The sequence below is a fragment of the Protopterus annectens genome, chromosome 3.part0, assembly GCF_019279795.1.
Source record: "Protopterus annectens isolate FY-2018-M chromosome 3.part0, PAN1.0, whole genome shotgun sequence".
NCBI classification, from domain to species: Eukaryota; Metazoa; Chordata; order Ceratodontiformes; family Protopteridae; genus Protopterus; species Protopterus annectens.
Window position 1 is genome coordinate 1,291,142,893 of NC_056731.1, and position 20,340 is coordinate 1,291,163,232.

Here is a 20,340-nt window from a genome sequence, read left to right on the forward strand (position 1 = left end):
ACTGGCTGCTGGGCTAAAGTACAGCAAAAAAAAAATCTATCTTCTATTTACTTTCTCTTTTTCTTTTATTATTTTATTAAATAGCTTTAACATTACCTTTATTGTTACCAAGATCACAATTCCATGTGCATGTACAGAGTTCGAAGATCTTCCTAGGTCCACTTAAAGGGAAGAAAAAAAGAAATCAGCTTTCTCCATTTACCACAGCCTGGAAATACATCTAAGCCACACTGGGAATAAGGTAACCATGCTGTGCACAGCTCTTCCTGCCTTATGCAGAAGGCAGAATCACTAGGAAAAGGTGTCTCACTGGGCTGCTGCATGAAGCAATGAGAAGCCATTTCTATTGGCTCAGGCTGCTTCAGGTGACTGGCTTGGACCGAGGCAACCTGAAAATGAAAATAAAAGATACAAGTGATAGATTATTGTTAAAGTATGAGGACAGGAGCCAGTATTTTATTTACTTGAGTTATTTATTTATTTTAACTAGCCCTCCATGTGCCACTTATCCAATATGCAGGAAGGTAAGTAATTTATTAGAAGGGACAGTTTAAGTTTGTAAAGGCAATTTATGACGTGATTTGGGTCTTTTGTCTGCTTGATTTATATGCTAAGACATTGGGAGTTAGAGGAATTACTGCAATTAGGGGTACAGAGAATAGGCAAGAGGCGGCAGGAATTTACTGGTGAAAAATGGCAAAGGAACCAGGGAAAGGTAATAGAATGGGGAGAAGCCAATAATACATTTGGATTGCAGGCAAGAGACTGCCTTCCCTATCAAGGATTGATGTCAGAATATAGGCAATGTAAAAGGAATAGGGAGGTTCTAAGTGAAAGACCAGCATGGGTAGAGGTTTTGGGGTAAACTCTAGAACAGAAGCTACTGTTAAAAAAGAGATAAATAGTAGGACATATAAAATATTGCAAGATAACTATAGGAATCACTCAGAAGAGGACTGGGAAGAGAGATTGGACGAGCAATTCACAAAGAAAGAATGGAAAAATATATGCATTGTTCCCAAATATGCAACAAAGTCTAGAAGATTTAGGATTTTTTGTTGGAACTGCTTACATAGGTATTATTATACCCCAAGCAGACTCCCAAACATTTTTCCTCACGTAGATTGCAAATGCTGGAGGTGTGATGGGGAAGAAATAGATAAATGGGAACATATATTTTGGGGGTGTAATGAGTTGGCAGACTGCAGACTACTCTGTCAGAAATACTGGGTGAACAATTTGATGTAACTAAGGAAATTATTTTTTTTTTCAGTTGTGACACAGAAACAGAATTGCATAGATATAATAAGACTTGCTGAGTTTAATTCTGGAGTCTGCCAAAAAAAGCGATTACTAGAAAATGGAAATCATAGTCTAAACCAACCATACTAGAAGTAGTAAATATAGTAAGACAGATAAAAGAACTGGACGTGGGATCTTTAGAAAAGGGCAGGAGCAAATTGCATAGAAAAATGGGAATTGTGGAAACAATACATGTAGAATAATGCTTTAGAGTAGGAATCAGGTTTAAGGGAAGGCAGGAATTGAATGAGCTATGCAATTTTCTGTATAGAAGATTATATGTGATGTACAATGTTTGCAAATGAAAATATGTCAGTTTGATTTGTTTTTCATTTATACAAATGTATGATTGCCTATGTCATAAGTGATAATTCAATAAAGATATTTCCTGATTTAAAAAAAAAGACGGGAGGTAGATGGAAAGGGAGGATGACTACAGGCAGTGTTTTGTGATCTGTGTTCTGGCAACAATAAGCCTGTATGGCAGATTGTATGTATTTATACATTCACTGGATCACAAACAAAACTTCTGGGGTGTACTCTCACAATCATACAAGTGGCTTTTATCAATGGTGGTCACATCTGTGTTTTTCTCTGTGTGTGTGTGTGTATGTGTGTGTGTGTGTGTGTGTGTGTGTGTGTGTGTGTGTGTGTGTGTGTGTGTGTGTGTGTGTGTGCACGTGTGTCAGTGTACATGTATGTGGGATAAAATAAATTATTGTGACCAATTGTTACTTTAAACTGTATTGCAATTTCATATCTAAAGTCTATACCATTCAAAATACTTGGCTTTAATTGGTGGTTATATAGGCTATTGGTGAATACACATGACTAACTTTTTGCTGTCATTTGGTCAATTTAAATAGTTATTGTGTGTGTGTGTGTGTGTGTGTGTGTGTGTGTGTGTGTGTGTGTGTGTGTGTGTGTGTCAGTGTACATGTATGTGGGATAAAATAAATGATTGTGACCAATTGTTACTTTTAACTGTATTGCAATTTCATATCTAAAGTCTATACCATTCAAAATACTTGGCTTTAATTGGTGGTTATATAGGCTGTTGGTGAATACACGTGACTAACTTTTTCTTGTCATTTGGTCAATTTAAATAGTTATCACTTTGGCTTTGCAGAACTAGTGTGCATTTATGTCATGGCATTTAGAATACTTTACTGTGCCTGTTTTTGTAACACAGTTATATGTCTAAGTTGTACACAGTGAATAAAGTTACTATAACTGATGTGTTTGGGTTTTGTGTGTGATGAAAAGTTGGTATATCTAAAAGTAATAAGTTGGCCATAACTTTTTTTTTTTTAACTTTGCATCACAAACATCACCATTGTGCACAATACGACTGTGCTGGTCAGGGCAAGATGTGCTGTAAAGTAACTGATTATTGGCAGAGTGGTGCAGCAAATAGCATTGCCAGGTCATAACAGTTGCTTCTCTGGTTGAATTTTTGGATGTGATTTCTTCTTTTGGGAGGCTGCATGTATTCCCTGTCTCTGTGGGTTTTATCCAAGTGCTCTGCCCCCCCCCTCTTCATCTGTATAATGTATTCCAGAGGACATCCACTCTTATACTTTTCTCAATCTAACATCAGAGGGATACATAGAAGCTAGCTATCTTGTTTTGGAGGGAGTAGGCAGGCAAACACTTCTTCTTTTTAGGGTTCATGTGTTTTTACAAAAATATAAAGTCTCATTTTAAAAATATAATGTCTCTCAACATAGGACTGGCAAGACCAGTCAGGAGGAGAAGGTTACCACACACACTATAGACCCAGTCTCACATAGTACCATCACAACCTCAAATCATACACATAAACACACAAAGACATACTCGGCGGCTCTGATCAAAAATCTACCAAAACAGCAGAGGCCACCAAAGCAGACACCCAAACAACCACCACCTCAGAACACAACACCTGCAACACATAGACCTCACAGTCAGAGTGTCAAACAGTCACAGCCCTTAAGGCCAAACACAATGCCAGACACACTAGTCATTGGTGACTCCATAGTCAGACACACTGACGTCCCGCTCACCAGACTGAGTAAGGAGAAGGTCACAGTAAGCTGCCTGTCGGGCGCTAGAATCCGCCCCATAACGCAAGCACTCAGGTCTCTCAACAGCAGGTACAAATATGACTCAGTCATTGTCCACGCTGGTGTAAACGACCTGAGACATACCTCCTTGGACTACATGAAAAGAGACATTGAGGAGCTCTCTGATTATGTAGCCCAGGCAGGTATGACCCTGACCTTGAGCAGTATCCTACCTTCACCAAGAATGATGCCACAATACAGAGATAAGATGATCAGCTTTAACAATTGGCTTAAACTCTGGTGTCATTCAAAGGGGATCCAATGTCTGTCTGCCTGGGATGACATGCTGGACAAGCCACGCTGCAAGGGACGGCTTGCACCTGTCACCCTGGGATTCCGGATATTGGCAAAGGCTCTTGCCACCCCATAGTGCCTTTTTAGGCAAGGCTCAAATTCTAAACCTACCACCCTAGAACACAAACTAAGGGTAATGCTGCTCAATGCCAGAAGTCTAAATCTCAAAATGCACGCACTCGAGGCCCTTCTCAGTATGGAGAACATCGATGTCTGTGCAGTGACAGAAACCTGGTTCAAGGCTTCTGAGAGCACCCCAGCACTATCAGGTTTTACCTCTTATCATGCGTTCCGCCCCAAAATCCGGACAATACCAAGAAAGGAGGGGGGGGTATCCATATTCATCAAAGACACCCACACCTCAAGACTGGTGGCAACGCACGATGCATCGGAGACCATCCAGGTGCAATTAACCATAGGCAAGACTGCTCTGCAAATTGTAGCATGTTACAGGCCACCCTCACAAACTCAGGAACCTCACATGGCCTTCCTGAAAACACTAGAGGGATAAATGTATCACCAAACACCATCATACTAGGTGACTTCAATTACCCTAATATAGACTGGGAACACTACTCAAGCCCAAACACCCTAGCCCAAAAGTTCCTGGAATTCATAAACTCAAATGCCATGGAACAACTAGTCACCATCCCCACAAGAGGAGAAAACATACTTGATCTCATCATCACGAACATGGGAGCACAATGTTCAACACCGGAAGTATACCCCTCACTGGTGAGATCAGATCACAAACTAATCTCGCTGGAGGTCCTCATCCCACCCCACCTGAAATAAACAAGACCACAGTAAAGAACTTCTGGAAGCCGACTTCACACTTCTAAAGACTAGTGTGGTCTCCTTTAAGGCCCCCGAGCCGACGGAAAACAGTACTCAAGCCGCTGAATCACTTACAAATGCCTTCTACCAGCACCTGCAGGACTGCATGGATAAGGCAATCCCAAGCAAAACAAAGACTCTTTGTACCAAAGGCAAGCGTCCACTCTGGTGGACCCCAGCCATAAACAAACTCTACAACAAAAGGAGGAAGCTACTACAAGATAGAGCAAAATCCTTAAAAGGTAAGACACCCTTGATCACTATAAGTAAAAAGCTAAGAGCTCTCATAAAATCATCCAAAGCAAATTTTGAGAGAAAAATAGCTAAAGACTCAAAAGACAATCATAAGGCCTTCTTTAGCTATGTTAGAAACCTGGGAGGAAACTCCTAGATATGCTCAGAACTAGTTCAAAATGATGTGAAGATTACTGATCCTACAGACATTGCCAACATACTGGCTGACAGGTTCAGTGCAAACTTCTCCCCCGCCAAAAGGAGAGATATCTATACCAAGCGATTGCAGCCCCCCAAACATCTCCAATGCCCAAGTGAGAACTGCTCTCTCCAAAGCAAAAAACACAGCATCCATGGGACCTGATGGTGTCCCCGGCTGTGTTCTCCATGAACTCAACGAGGAATTAAACCCACAGCTAGGACAGCTGTTTAATCATAGTCTTACCTCTGGATACGTACCCAGGGAGTGGCGCACTGCAACTGTGGTACCACTTCACAAAGGCGGTGCCTCCACCGACCCTGGAAATTACCGGTCCATTAGCTTGACAAGCCTTATCTGCAAAGCCATGGAGAGGATCATAATGGACCTCATAAATAAAGACATAGGGAATTTGCAGACTTTGGATCCATCCCAGTTTGGCTTTGTCAAAGGCAGATCATGCCTTCTAAACTTGGTTGACTTTTTCGAAACAGTCACCAAAGCCATTGATGAGGGAAAGGCAGTCCATACAGCCTACCTCGATCTGGCGAAGGCCTTTGATACAATACCCCACTCGGGTATCATTGAAAAACTCATCAGCTTAAATGTTAACCCATACATCACAAGATGGGTTGCAAACTGGCTGAGTGACAGAACCCACAGGGTCAGAGTTGCTGGTGCCATGTCAGACTCAAAGCCTGTCACAAGTGGTGTACCACAGGGCTCAGTCCTGGGCCCACTCTTGTTTGGCATCTACTTTTCCGAAGTACAAGCAAACACAGGAGGGTTATGGCTGACAAAGTTTGCAGATGACTGCAAACTGGGCGCCATAGTAGAAAACACATCTGACACAGATATCCTTTAGAAGGGTCTCACAGAAACGGATAACTGGTGCCAGAGCCATGGCCTAAAGTTAAATGCCAAAAAATGCATAGTCATACCCTTCGGGAAAAACAAGGTTACCCCTAGCTACCAAATAGGTGGCAATCCACTGAGTACAGAAGAAGTTATCAGGGACCTGGGGACCCAGGTTGATAGTAGTCTGTCATTTGACACCCATGTAGCTAAAGTAGTTAGGAAGACCTTCTACATTGCCCACCTTATCATGAAGGGATTCTCATCTAGATCAAGGGAGGTCATAGTCTCCCTATACTCATCACTCATCAGACCAATGATTGAGTACAATGCCCCATTCGGAATGTATCTGACCCGACACTTGCAGCAGCTGGAGAGGCCACAAAAGTTCCTCACCAAAAGGATAAAGGGTCTCAAACATCTGTCCTATGCTGCCCGACTGAAAGAACTCCAGCTCTATTCAGTCGCTTACCGCTTGCTCAGAGGTGACCTTTGCCTAACATACAAGGCCATGTCAAACCCAGATTTGATGAATATGCTTCACCTCAAAAAATCTAGATCCGTCAGAGCCACAAGGGCGGGAGACTTAAACCTCGACACGGCTAATAATAGGACGTGCTGGAGGGATAGATTCATCACCCAAAGACTCCCTATGCTGTGGAATAAAATCCCGGTATATGTGAGGCAGAGCACCTCGCTGGCCTTGTTCAAGAGAAATCTTGACCAATGGATGGGAGATCGCAGATATACCCCAGGGGTTACCTCAGTGTCACTGCTCAACAGAGGCACAGCAAAATAATGGGTATAGTTCCCCATACTAAAGGGGTGGCGTAAGCCACAAAACTATGGGCTAGGCTTGTAAATGCCCTCGGGCAGATAGCCTAGTATGAACCTATGAACCTATGAAACTACTATTAAATTAGTTTTGAGCACTAAGCTTAATACATAAATTAGATTCCATAAGAAATAAGACTGATTTTCTTTTCATACTCATTTTCTTTCAGGCCATCATTGATTCAAAAGGTTGTTTAAAAAATACTGTAAGATGGCACCTCAGAAAATCTAGACTGTATGACTTCTAGGGACTTGGCAGCCGCAGGACCCCATCTTAATTCATTTACTTAATCCACACTTATTAAAGCAGAATGTTGGCATATTAGGGTGGGTTAAAAGAATGGAAGAAAAAACAAAAAAGTAAGACAAAGTGTGAAAATAAAAAGAAAGAAAGATGTAGACTTTATGTATTGTGTGGGCTCAGGATTGAGAGAAAGCAGGGAAGGATTACTGGAGAAGTGCAGGAGGGACCAATGGGGGCATGAAATCCTTTGTCTAGTGCTATATTTCACCTAAGGCCGGACTTGTTGATTGCATTCAGTCATCTGAGGTTCAGGTAGTTCCTGAAGTGGCTATAATGGGTGGGCACTGAGGTAGTCTGTGGATGAATGTCACTTACATGTTCCATTGTATGATCACAGATGATGGTCATTGGCTTATCATAACAGAGGACTACATGATTAAAGTTAGCCACCATTCCTTCATTTTTGCAGAATTGCCTAGCTTTGAAGTCAAAAGCTGCCACTGCATTTTTTAGTTTATTCTCCCTCCTGTCATATAATAATTTTGAGTACTTTCCATATTATAACCATTTTGTGATTTCTGGCCAAACACTCGTGTGTGTGTGTGTGTGTGTGTGTGTGTGCGTGTGTGCGTGTGTGCGTGTGTGTGTGTGTGTGTGTGTGTGTGTGTGTGTGTGTGTGTGTGTGTGTATCTCTATCCTTTTTGTATGTATATATATATATATATATATATATATATATATATATATATCTATATATATATTTTTTTTTGAACTGGAGTTCTTCCTCCACAGTTTGCCATTTGAAAAACCTGCTCTAATTTACATCTGTGTATCATCTTTTCATTTTACTTTTGGCTTAGCCATGTTATCCCTTTCCTTTGTTAGAGTTCCTCTTATTAAGATTTCCATTAGTACCTTTTTAGGTATCCCACTGTAATTTTTCCAACACTCTTTAGCTGTAGAAAGCTTGCTATCATGGTGTTATCCTGCCCTATTTTGATGTTCCCCTTGGTAATGTTCTCCTTTTTATGTTCCCATGTTCCGGCACTGTATTGTTATAATGGAGAATTCACACTGACTGAGATTCCTTACAATTCCTAAAACTACCTCTCTATTAGTCATCTCCTCAAACAAGTAATCTTAGTCAAATAAGTAAATAAGGTAACCCGGTCACCAACACGATAAACAACCTTGAAATTATACAGTATGATGACCCAGAAGGTAAAACAATAAAGCATAGAACCAAAGCTGCCACAGGAAACAGAAGTTTAATTCACAAGCCACAAACAGTTCACATAAACACCTCCAAATACACAGTAAGTTTTCGTTTCTCCTACTTCATCAGATGTGGGTTGCTTCCAAAGCTAACACCTTTTATAGAGCACGTTGTTTCAATTAACAAATCAGCTTTGCTAAGCAATCAACTTGTAATTGAGAAAAAGTGAAAAAAGTGCTTTTGTGCTTTTAACCTGATGTTAACATTTTATGTTTTATAATGATAAAAATTTAAAGGTGTGTGTCAATACATTACTAAATCACCTACTCTTATTATAAATAACCATTCACTTTTAGTATTAGTGAAATAAGTGTTTTACTTCACAAATTACACATTCCCTTTGCTGATCTAACTTATGCATCTGCTTTCTTCTTAATTCCTGCTTGTTTACACCACTCACCTTCTGTCTATTACACTCACATTTACACTGTCCTATTAATGAAAGTAAACCCCAGCTCTGCGTTTCTGATATTGTTTGAAACAACACTTGTATTACAATACCTGTTGCTTTGATTTAGATTAGTATTTTAACTTTTATGCATTTATTCACATTTTTGATATTTCCACTAAATGAAGTCTCTTCACAACTTTAACTAGCATTGTTTACTCTGTCACTTCTACAGCAGCTGTTGTCACTTTCTATACCATAACTGTTTTTAAGATTTAGTGGCATTTATTGGTCGGTTGGCATCTTTGCCCTAGACTACTTTCCTCAAACATTATTCATCCCATCCTTCTCAACTACCCTATTATTTTAGGCTTAATGTCCAAGGACTCATGCAGCTACCCCTTCTTGGCCCACTTAAATTTACATCCTGTCTTTCACTTCTGTCACTTATCTCACAAACCCCACTCCACCCACCAGATACAATGCATCTAGGCTCATTTGTTTCTCCTTCTTATAGTGAGGCAACAGATTAGCCCCTCAGTTTCTAATGTGAACTGAACTTTTTCTTCCCTATTTTTTTACATACATCCTTTTATCAGCGGACAGACCACCATAGATCCTCATTATGGAATACTTCCATTCCACACCTCAATGATAATTTGTTTTATAAAATAATATTTTATTTGTAGGTTAAGAACACTCATCCACTCCTCTTATAAACTACAGATCTTATGTACATATACATTACTGGTGCTAAGCAATGGTTTATTTTATGAAAGTATTCACATCTTCTCCAATTACTTTTAAATAAAATCCTGTTCACTATCTATATCTATACCTCTCTATATCTCTCTCTCTCTCTCTCTCTCTCTCTCTATATATATATATGGGTTTATATTATTTCATCAATTTTTCGGAAAATCAAAATTCACATGGTTGAAACCTTGATCGAGTTTCAGAAACTCGAAATAAAAAAATAACAAATCTATATTTTTGTGGGAGGGGCACCTCCTCTGCACCCTCCCACACCCCATGCAAATTATACACACCTACTCCATGATTGCACTACAGTGGGGAAAGGGTAAATTCCCTGATCCCCACTGTACTGCAATCTATGTAGACCTGCCTCAAAGGGGAATTTTCCCTTTTCCCCACTGTAGTGTGATCTCAGATTTGGTATATATAATTTGAAAAGGTATGTGTGGTGCAGGGGGGGGTTGCCCCCATGCAAATTTGTAGATATATGTAGATTTATTTCTTTTTTTTTTTTTTATTTGAGTTTTCGGAAACTCAATAATGTGGTCTCGACTATATGAATTTCGAGTTTCCAAAAACTTGATGAACTAATATAAACCCATATGTGTGTGTGTGTGTGTGTGTGTGTGTGTGTGTGTGTGTGTGTGTGTGTGTGTGTGTGTCGGCGTGTTTGTATATGTGTGTGTGTGTGTGTGTGTGTGTGTGTGTGTGTGTGTGTGTGTATGTGCATATGTGTGTATCTCTCTCTATGTGTATATATATATATATATATATATATATATATATATATAGATATATATATATATATATATATATATATATATATATATATATATATATATATATATATATATATATATATATAATTCCAGCTGAAGTTTAAAACAGTGCAAACATATACCCAAACAATGTAAATATTGAACTACTTATGAATCCAAGAAAGCCAGGGTACATTTTTTGGCTAGGCTTGTATGGGCCCTAGGGCCGATAGCCTAGTACCTACCTATGAACCTATGAACCTTTAAAGTGTTTATAATACACAATCATTTCTTAAAAAAAATCCCATCTAGTCTGTACTTTCCACTACAAAAATGTGATTAAAATAAACACTGTTAGAAAAAGTAACAATACAAAAGTAATACTTGCTGAATCTTTGACACATAAATAACTGCTGTTAACTCAAACAAATAATACAAAAAGCAGCAGTACAATTCGGGAACAACAGCCAACATTTGAAGAGATGCTAAAAAAATCTTCATAACAGTAATCTCTTACAATTTTGGAAGGGAGAACATAAAGACATAGTTCACAATTAGTTGAACAATGGACATCTTGATAAAAGTCCTTTAAAAATTTTAGTGGAAAAATGCTAATACATAACCTGCAGTTAGTCCACTTCTCAACAATGAAATGAAATGCACTTACAAGATAAAAAAAACAATGAGCTGATCTTGCTGGTAGTTATCAATAGTCTCACAGATCAATGAATTATCAAGCAAACCAGGGCATACAATAACCTGCTCATCTGCAGTCTACTACTCTAGCCAACATATAAAGACACCACTTCCTTTAAGAGTGGTGAGCATTCTCATGTGCTATAAAGATCATGGTTCACTGCCAACTTTCCATTCTGCCACATTTCTTTTTCAATAAAAATAACAAAGTGCCAGGAGTTTAACCAACCACAGTCTCAATTAAATATATTCACACACACAAAGCAGGAAAAATAAAAAAAATATCCCAAATAAAACCAGGAAACTATAGAAAGCTCTATAGTGTGACAATCACCCAGAGTCATTATCAAGAGCCCAACTGTTTATTTGCGCGCGCACACACACACACACACACACACACACACACACACACACACACACACACACACACACACACACACACACATATATATATGTATATTATACAATGACTGCTCATTGATATTCAAAAACGAGCATGCTGATTGGATAGCCCAACCAGCAGTCCAACTGCTGAAGTACCATTGAGTGACCAGACTTTTCATTGGCATATGCTGGGGGATAGCAAAATACAAGAAAAGTAAGGTATACTCTGCAAAACTGAAGAAACAGAAACATACCTGGTTTCCTTGCATTTTTCTGCTGTCCCTCATGAAATCCTGACTTTTTAAACATTAGAAAATCAATCCAGCAAAGGTGATTTTCTTTTCTGTGTTGCTTCTCCAGCACTCATGTACTGAAAAAGCATGGGACCACAGGTCCCATACACATGTGCAGTACATCAGCCGACAGAAGACAACATGGAAGAAGACTGAAGTGTCATTATACAGACATATTTAAGAAAGGTAAGCAGTTTCTTTCATAAATAATGTCATTTATAATAGCAATAATCCATTCCTGTTTGTGGGTATATCAGGATTTACCCATGGCTGGCTTTGTTTAGTAACAAGGGCTTCACCCTCATGATTAAACCACACCAGTCGCAGGTAAATCTTGATACACCCACACCCAGTAATGGATTGTTGCTTAAACACACACACACACACACACACACACACACACACACACACACACACACACACACACATCATACATGCACATAACAGATATGTGAATCTGTGTGTGTGTGTGTGTGTGTGTGTGTGTGTGTGTCTGTGTAGCTGTGTGCCTGTTGTGAATTTTTATTTATATACATATCTATCTATCTATATATATAGAGTTATAGTTATATATTTATGTGTGTGTATATATATATATATATATATATATATATATATATATATATATATATATACACATATAGCTAAATTGATTTAACTATATTAAGTTGTACCTATAGTGATATATATGTATATCGTTCTTATCTTATCTGTATATATATATATATATATATATATATGTTTGTATCTGTATGTGTGCAGAGACAGACAGATAGATAGAAAGACACACATTATATTTTCTTCTTTTAGCTGAATTACCTGTTGGAAAAGTCCCAATACTTTGATGCATTTTAGTTAACCTGTAGGTAAATTAAACAGAAGTAGTGTTTTTGTGTGGAACAGTGGGGATATGAAAGTTTTCCCTTTTCCCCACTATTGTGTAATCTCAGAGTTAGTATATATTAAGTCACTGGGGATTTGGGGGAAACATGAGAGCAAGTCTTTTGGAACTAGGGCAGACTTACACTGTGAGCAACTCTTTTGGAAAGTGGCCCAAAATCTTTATGATGAACAATAATAGCTTATGGAGTAATACAAACTCTAATTGTGACTAACGCTTTAGTTATTTGGATTATGGGAGTTTGGCTAACTTCAATATGATCATCAAGTAGTTCATGCAAAGACTTCCAGACTTTTAAAATGATCAAAAGTACAGTTATCCAGTGTTTTTAGAAATGTGTTTAATTGTTTGAAACAGCGGCATAGTTCAAAAATCACATTAACTTTCTTCTTTTGCAAAAAAAATTTTTGTTTTTTTCTCAGTTCCATACCAGGTTAGTCTGAGACTGAAAATGTGTTCTCACCTTTGTAACACACAAGTCTAAATCAAGACAGAAAAATGAAAACCTCTCTCACAAAATAAATAAATAATTAAAGACATTAAAATGCTGTGATTTTCACAGTGGTGGAAGTTTAATATGAAATTTCACGTTCTGATGTAGATGATAAACAGTGTCCCAGAAGTTTAAATTTAGCATGTGCATGCCTTGCCTGTTTCATTTGCAATGGAACATAACAACCTAGATAAAACAAGACCTCCCCTTTCCCTCAAGACACAAGAAGACAAAAGCTGATATAAAGTAACACAAATACTAAATTTAAATAACGCTACCTCTCTTTATTGCTGTGTCTGGATATATAGCCTTCTATAAGAATAGTTTTTATACATATATGCATGGTTCTGCAGTCCAAACATCAAACATTGTTATGTCAATAAGCTGCCATCTAAAGTGGGCACACATAACCCTTAACTGTGAACAAGCTCTGCATTTAGCTTTATGGAGAAGAAAAACAGCTTTTTTTTAATGTCAATGTTCTTAAGGTCCAAACAGAAATACTTTAAAGTGTTTACAGACAAGTATGAACACACAATTAAAAGCATTATGGCTCAAACTAGTAGCAGGATTCTGTCAAAATCAGTAATCAATAAAGCCAGAGAATGTTTATTGTTATTGTATAATAAAGCATTATCCCAGATAATTTGGCATTGTCTTTTGGATGAACGTCGGACTGATGTATTGTTGTCATAGTAATATTAATAAAACAGAAAAGTAAATGCTTTTATTTTAATTGAACCATAACTAGGTCATTAGGCACACCTTAATTAAAAGTTGAGGAGCAAAACAAAAAGGTCTTCAGAAAAAAAAACAACAACTTTTCTGTTCTCAAACTGCAATAAACAGCTTGCTCTAATTAGTTTACCATACTCTTAGTGCATTATCATTTTGGCCATGACTGCAAATGCAATGATATTTATTTATGAAGCCACCTCTCCTAACACATTGGCACCTGCTGATCATGCTCCTAATAGCTTACACCCAGGCAGCCATTCTCTGCTCGACCCTAGTTACAGCTCTGCATTTTGAGGGAGAATGTTAGGTTAACCTACTGGTGGCCAAGACTCAAGTGCCCACAGGTATTAGTCTGAGTGAAAGTTCTTAAGAAAATAAATGCGTTATATTCAAGCAGCTGTGGGCACATACTTAAAAAGCAGGACAGGACTGAAAGAAAACTCTGCATGATTTCTGCAGAAGCAGTTTGACAGTTGTCCAACAGAGCAAGCAGTTGGATGCACAGCTGAATTCTGTACATAACTCTCCTAACACCAACATAAACACATCTACTTTATATATGACTGTACCTGCGTCTTTTCTTCCCTCTTATCACTGGTAATTACATGATATGCAAGTACAGATGATACTAAGACTGAAAGAACACATCTAAGGTTTATACTTAATGCAAGCACTATATTTTCATATGCACCTTCAAACCTCATACGCAAACACCTCAACGCCTAGACACCAGCACTAATTTATAATACCATCATGACACTCGAGGGTGTCTGGCCTCATCCCTCACAACTACTGTTAGCTCCCTCAAACTGAATCACAACAAAGTGCCCAGTTATTAAAATGTCATACCTGACACATGCAAACATGTCCTTCAAGGGTGTGAATGAGACATTCCCAAATCAGAATTCAAATTTATCAAATATGAACAGAAGAGACATTCTCAGTATGCATAAAAAGTGAGATAGGTATGAGATTTCTAGAGGACATGGCCTTTTGTAAAGAGTTTGCTGTTAAGTACAGTGCTGACATTATATGGCTGGATGGTGCATATGTCTAATGTGCTGAAGAAGTTATCACAGGAAAAGTGATGCCAGTTTATCGGATCATCCTACCTCTGAAGCATTTCCCTATCCATGATACAGAAGCACATTTTAATGCTTAAATCTCAAGGAAGAGGCAGTCCAACTGTTAGATCAGAGGATTGAGGCAATGAGCTGGTAATTAGGTGCCTCCTGCCGTCTTAGAGATTTATTGCCTTCTGCATCCACAGGCCTACTGTGTGCCTTATAGCAAGTCACTTATCCACACAGTGTACCCAAACTAAACAAGATACAGGCCCAGGAGGATCTGTGTTGTGTCCTAGTTAACAAATGCATCTAACAACCATATCTGCAATACAGTGGCATAAAGGGTGATGGCTCGCACATCATAGACAGAGGTACTGAACAGCCAAGGTGACCGTGTAATTCATGTAGATCTCCCTGGCACATACCTGAAAGGGACACATTACTAGTGACATTAAACAGTCTAGCACCTGTTTCTTACACTTCTGCACTTTTGGCTTGTTCAGACAAAGGCAACTTTCACTATGTAAGGATACTCACCATGGGGAAGGGTACTAGAAGTGTAATATTATGAGTTTATAAAGCATGCTTATATACATGCCATTAAAGTTACACAACAGCAAAACGTGTGCATTGTTTCATTCAAGAAATTGTCTAGATTTCAAAAATCATTAACTTACTGATTATGTCTATAGTTACCTTCACAAAGAGGCAGCTTTTGTCATACTCTGTTAGCTCATCTGCATGCCAATAACACTGGGAAGGTTTAATGGTCACTTTACTTTTTTATTATTAGATTTCAGAGATAAAAACAACAGCAAACGTTATATATCCATTGCATGATCAGAGAAAGAAGCATGGCACATTCTGACAATTAACAGCTTAAGGCAGGTTTGTTTTAAAAGCTGTTTTATTTTTATTTTATAAATAGATAAGCTACCACGCAACTAATAATTTCAAACCGGCAAAAAAGTACTGTAGTAAATATGCTTTTAATTGATATATAGCAGTTCCTGTTAATATTCTGGGACTCATTTTAAAACCAGACTTGAATATTCATTGGAATAGTTTATTTATTTAGTCAAGGTGTCAGTAGTAATAATGTTCAAGAACAATAAAAAACTGAGACGTAAGCTTTAAGATAACTGAGTGCAAAACATTTACTACACAGACAATACACAATTACACAATATTCTAATAATTCTGTCATAAAACAACACAATATTCTAATAATTCTGTCATAAAACAGACTTCTATAATAAAAAAACAAACTTGACAACGCAAATCACCAAAAATGTTTAATATAACAGAGCTTTTGGGCTCAACAACCCTTCATATAACAGAGCTTTCGGGCTCATAAACCCTTCATTAGTGTATTTTTGAGCCCGAAAGCTCCATTATATTAAAGAGTTTTGGTGAATTGCATTGTCAAGTAAATTTTTTATTTTATTTAGCCATGATTTTGGCTTTACTCTGCTTTTTGATTTTACTGTGATAAAACAGACTTCTGACAGTTGTGTGAAATAAAGCTTAATTTAATGTTAAGGGCTAGAACTAAAGAAAAATGTAAAAATATACATATTTTACTATACCTCTAGAGGTGAGAGGTCACTCGCTCACTGACCTTGTAGTTTGCGACACCAAGTGTACTATTTCATACACACACTATATGCTACTTTCAAAAATTATGAAAGTGAGCTCAAATTATGTTGTTTTAAATTGAAAACCAGCCACAGTTCATGTTCATATGGCTTATTTCAGCCTCAATGACAACAGAAAAACACGGTGACACAAATATTTTATAACCCAGCAGAGCAATATACTGCTGACTCAGATCTGAAAAACCTTGAAAGAATGTTGTACAGGATATCAAGGTCTCTACAAAAGTTTAAATATAGCTCATATCACAGCTCACTGCAGTTGTATGTATGAGAGTTCTCATGTCTTAGATGGGGAAAAATGTTAACTATATACCAGCGCCAACACTTGCATTTTAAGAGATTTTTTCAGACACAGTAATGAATCAAGCCTCAGGAACCCGAGTATTTTTCTAAACCACTGGACAATCATTCATGTAAGAAATAAAATATATAAAAATGAATATAGATGAACACATATTTATGTGCTGAAAAATATTCAAAACATTTTAGATAAACCAGGTGATTACAAGAATTATGAATAATGCTCTGATCATAAACAGCTTATTATGGGATTGAGACAATGAAGTCAAGAAATTCACTTTGAGAGTAAAGGTTGAGAGGTGAATCTTAGCATTCATGTTTTGAATGCATAAATCTGGCTATGATCAGGTCAACTCTTTGGAGCCTTACCTGCTCCATGTACTATCACTGACAGAAATAAAAAACTGCATGAATATAAATTTATTTACCAGCTTTTAAATGTTTTCAAAGCTGACGAATTAACACTGTCGGGTAGACAGCAGGTAGAAAAGAAGTCCCTTTTCTGTAGAAATAATGGATTTAAATGCTGTTAGACTTTTCAACCTGCCACACCTTTTATAAGTATGGCAAAGTGAATCATCTAACAGCTTTTAAAACTGTTTACCTTCTGCACTATTCATTGTCAGCAATCATAATGTGTTAGCTCCTAGCACAAGACCTAATCTTAGCAGTAATTAAGCATCTATAACAAACATTGGTTAAGCACCCCTAACACTGTTAACATTGGGTCTCACTCTAGGGATGTCCTTAACAAGTTTATATTTTTCTCAGTTTCAGAGCATAATCACAGCATTGCATGCACTACAAAACATGCAGTAACATGTGTGGCCGTATTTAAATGCAGGTAGTAACATGCATGGTAATATTTAAATGCAGATTTATCTATACTGGTTAAACAAAAAGGATGTCAAGAGGTTTGACCAGGTGAACACATAACAACAGGACATATGCTAACTCATCCAGTTTGGACAGCTCTGAAGAAGTTCTTGAGTTTGTTTCTTAAGATTGTTCAGAAATGAATAATAAGAAGATATACCTTTTAATGTGAAGTATTTTCCTAGACATCCTTTTAATTTCAGCCTGGACGTGCATGTATTCAGTCATTACCTATTGCGTCTTTAAGAGGTTTATACTGGATGCTGTGTGGTTATTTTTTTTGTTTCTATACTACAGATAACCTTTTTGAATTGTATAACCACTTTAGTGCTTAAGAACACCATCTGCTTTGTGGATATTGTGTATTCAATGAATCATTCACAGCACATTTTATGGCAGCCTACCCTGCGGCAGTCTTCATGTTATATTATGCTACTTCAACAAGGACAAGCTGTAATATCAAAGATATACCAAGCACAGTGACGAATATTGTGTCTGTAACTCTGAAATGCATCTACTAGTAAAGTGTATTCAAATGTAGAAGAAAAGCTCAACATAGATTTAAAATGTATTGTTCTGCCTTAGTGCAGGTAAGTTAGGGTGCTAGGAAGCAGTGTATCTAATGTTATATAGTGTGATGGTTATCTACCTGTACCAAGTGTCCACGTAACTTACAGACTTCTTCCACTCATGAGTGCTACATACTTTGTATGCCAACAATCTGAAGTTACTGAAAAAGTCTAAAGGCATCAAGATTGCTAAATCCATCTAGAAAGTCATTTGGAAAAATCAGGACTGCTGTCTTATGGCAGCATGTTTTTATGGGGTTTGACCCTCAGCAGTGGCAACTTTTTAAAAGATAAAGGATAATTGGCCTTAACGTTACACTGTAGTTATGCATTGCTGCTGTGGGTAACAGTAAAGACCTTCAGCAACCAGACAGCTCCACACCAGACAGATACAAATCAGAGTTATGATCACTGTCTCCTCACAATCTGACCAACCTAAGACTGAGAACACTACATTCAGTACAATTCTACCAGCAGTATTTGAAAGTCGATGAGAATTACTTTTATTATTTTAAACACACACACATACTTTATTATTTATTTATTTATTTTTATTTTACATCTGTTTACCGGGAAAGTCCATCTGGACACAGGTCCATTTTCAGCGGAGGCCCAGGGAGAAAAGCTCCACATTACAATATATTACATGAGAGTAAAAAGAAGAAGAACATACATACATATGGCATACATACACATCAGGACAACATGCTGGTGATTAACATACATATAGCATATACACACACAACAGGACATCATGCTAGTAATTAACATTTCTTACAGTAGACAATCAGAGGTACTTTTTTTTTTCTTTTGCAGTTATAAGTTTTGTAAGGTAAATGTATACGGGTTTGGAAGCTTTCAGGGGAGAAACTGTTTATACATAGCTGTACCCTGGCAAATTCTCTTGGTATGGATTAGCCTGGTGAGTGGCATGAGCAGAGTCAGTTACTTAGTGGGTTTCCAGGAGTTTTTTGAATTGACTAAAGGAGGTAGTAGAAGTTATTTGGCTTGGTAGTGTGTTCCAGGTTTTGGCAATGGTGTTGGCAAAGAGGGACTTACCAGCTTCGTTTTTATGTTTGATGAGAGTTATGAGGTTCTGGTTACTAGATCTTATACTGGTTACTAGATCTTATTCTGGTTACTAGATCTTAGACACGCTTTCACACACACACACACACACACACACACACACACACACACACACACACACACACACACACCATTTTTTAATGGAGGAGGGATTGTGAATCCACAGTATCAATCCCCTACTTCAAAAGATGTAAGTTATGCTGCTACCAGCTAGCCAAAATTAAAAAAAAAGCAAGAACACATCTAACTGACTGTCTTAAAGAATCCAATTTTTAAATGTTTAAAATGGTAGCAATACATTAAGCGGTATCTCTTCAAAGAGGAAATGCCCACAGTTAGAATTACATTTAGAATGTATAAACCCTTTAATAAATAAGCCATCAACCATAAGCATTCAAATTTGAATTTGAAATTTATTGCTTGAAATAAATAAAGTTAAAACATTTTGCAAGTGAGTATATGAACATGAAAGACTATGCAGGAAAGTAAAAACAAAATATTCAAAAGAATAGGCAATGGTCAGAAAAGAGCTACCTTGCATTGAAACTGAAATGTGCCTGCTTCTGGCTTACCTTCTTCGTCACTCATGCCTAACTGTGACAGATCTTCTGTCACACAATCCACCATCCTCTTTGCTGGATGCCTTCATTTCTTCTTACCTTCTTCCTGTCTGTCTCAAATCTTCTTCACAAGATTGTCTTCTGTTTTTCTGCATAATCGTCTGAATCACAGTAATCTATTCTCTTTGACCTTTTCTGCAACTGGAGCTACTTTGTTTTTCTCTCCTACACTCTCATTTCTTAATCTGTCCCACAATGTGCATCCTACCACTCATCTCAAGCACTTCATCTCCATCACCTTTAGCTTTTTCACGTGCACTGCCTAGGTTTATAGGCCACACAGTATTACTGGTTGCACTACTGTTTTGTACACCTTACTTTTCAGCTTACTTGGTATTCTTTTGCTATATACTACACCTGACACTCTATATCAGTTGGTTGCAGACCCACTAATTCTAGCTTTGACCTTCTCCTCAACCACCCTTCCCAGATACTTGAAGCTGTTAACCTGCTCCACTCTTTCCTTTTATCTCAATTCTCAGCTTTTCTGATTTCCCCCATTTCCTGCCATTATAGATGTCTTATCTGTACTCAGTTTCATCCCATGTGCCATAAGTTTTGCATTCTATTGCCC